The sequence below is a fragment of the Oratosquilla oratoria genome, chromosome 2 (assembly GCF_046742065.1).
Source record: "Oratosquilla oratoria isolate Oo_2021 chromosome 2, ASM4674206v1, whole genome shotgun sequence".
NCBI lineage: Eukaryota > Metazoa > Arthropoda > Malacostraca > Stomatopoda > Squillidae > Oratosquilla > Oratosquilla oratoria.
The window spans coordinates 34,415,843-34,418,342 of record NC_134778.1 but is presented as its reverse complement, the minus strand read 5'-3'; positions in this window follow the sequence as shown (position 1 = coordinate 34,418,342).

The window sequence follows — 2,500 nt, the reverse complement described above, 5'->3', positions numbered from 1 at the left end:
ATATATATTAATACACAGACAGCGATACAGTGCAATGATGCAGAGCAGTGAAGAAGAGAATTGATACAGAATTGATACAAAAATTTTAGCGTTATATTTTAATCAAAAAGAATTTTTTCTACGAGATTGGCGATTGTATTTCAGTTCACTTTCACGCAAAAGCTTCTGATATAGTCCCCCCCATCATACTTTCACTGTACTGTCCCTTGTAGCGCTCCTCGAAAGAGTTGACATCCTGGTGAAATATTTCACCCTGTTCTTCTGAGTAGTCTCCCATTTTTTCTTTGAACTCATAAATGTGAGCGTGTAGTACGTGCAGTTTCAGCGATATCCGGCAACCCATGCTCCGGTATGTGTCCATAAGTTCGTCAACGATTTCCTTGTAGTTCTCTGCCTTGTGGTTTCCGAGGAAACCTTTGATTACAGAAACAAAGCTTGTCCAAGCGACCCGCTCAACACCAGACAGCTTCTCAGGAAAGCTGTCGGAGTCAGTAAGTCGCTTCACCTGAGGGCCCACAAATACGCCTGCCTTGACCTTCGCCTCCGACAACTTCGGGAACAGCTTCTGGATGTGCTTCAAGGCCTCGCCCTCTGGATCCAGCTAACAAACTGCTTAATGAGGTCCATATTGATGTGCAGGGGTGACATCAGTATTTTCGTTGGCTCCACCAGTGGTTCTTGCTTCACGTTATGGGCCCCAACCTCATAGCCGGTCCTGAGGGGCCACTTCCTCTTCTCGTAGTAAAGGGCTATATTTCGGATATCCCAGAGGCACAGATAGCAAGGGAACTTGGGGAAGCCTCCCTGAAGCCCCATCAAGAAGGCCACCATCTTTAAATCACCAATAACCTCCCAGCTGAATTGTTCGTACTTCAGTGCACTCACCAGGATTTTGAAATTTTGGTACTCTTATTTCATGTGCACTGAATGAGCCAGAGAAATCGAGGGCCACTGATTTGTGTTATGCAGTAAAACAGGCTTCAGGCTTTTAGATGAACTGTTGATAAAGAGCCGCCAGTCACAAGTATTGCAGGGGATGCCCACAGCGTCGAAGAGTCCTCTGATGTCATGGCAGTAGCACAACCCATCTCTAAGAGTGAAGAACACTGAAAAGCTGCAATACCGCTTCCTCTGGGAAGTAATTTGAACGCTGTCGTCTAGTCCTACTGATTCAGTCTAGAAATGAGCAGCTCGGCGCTGGACTTTATCAAGGCCATTTCTCTTATGAGGTCATTGGTGTCCTCTTGTTTGGGGTAGTAGGGGCACCTTTCATCAGCCACCCGGCGTTGACGGCGCACAGCAGATGATGCACCTTGCTCCTCCTCAGAATCAACATAGCTTGATTCTTTTGCTGGACAAGATTGATCTTTCAATGGAGCCTGTGGCACAGGTAGGCCCATCGTGTCATGATGACGGAATGTCAGGGTACTAAATGGGAGGCGCATCCTTCCCCTTCCTTCGTTTTGTTGGGTCCACCATACAGAAATAACAGTCCGTGAGATGATCTGAGGGCTCACGCCAGACAAGGGGGATAGCGAAACGCATTGCCCTCTCCTCTAAAACAACCTTCAAGAGTAACGGCGGCAATAGTCACAGATGACATGTGGTGCCCTGTGTTTGTCTTGGTCACCGACTGGTATTCCGAAGTAGGCTTGATAGGCTTCCTTTGCACGGGTGCAGCTGTTCAGGCAGTGTTTTTTATCCCTCTTTGCGAAGAATTCTCCGCAGAAGTAATCCGTTGACTATTGGCAACAACGAACCGCCATAACATTAACTTGGTCTGGAAAAGTAAATAGATTAATTCAACCCTAAATTCTTTTTATAATCTAAAACCACTCTAAAAACATATATTGAGAAATAAAGAAATATTCAACTTACCTTTAATCAAATAAAGTGATAAATAAAACGAACTGCGTGACCATACACTTCCACATCTACTGACGCATTGATTATATTTTTTACTGAAGCTCTATTTTTCTCCAGTAGGAGTTGCCAATTCCTGATATAAACTCCTTCAAACGTTACAAATTTGACAATGTTGTCATTTAAGTACTTGTTTCGGTAAATATATAGTTAATTTTGAAGAGTTTACAGATCTGTCTCAGATGTCTACATAGGGTTAAACATAATATTATTTCAGCAAAATAGATCTACTGATAACAAACCCAAAATTGAAAATCACAGACAGTTATTTTAAAACGATTTGAAACATGCTGAATAAAAAAATAATGGTTAGTTGCCAGAAACACTACTACTACTACTACTACTACTACTACTACTACTACTACTACTACTACTACTACTACTACTACTACTACTACTACTACTACTACTACTTGTACTACTACTTCTACTACTAATACTACTACTGGCATTTACTCGCTTCTCTCAATTTACATTCTACCTTCACCTTCACTCCACCCTTTCCTGCCACATTTGCACCCAAATATCTAAAACTATCCACTTCCTCCAGTTGCTCTCCCTTAATGCTCACTTCCAG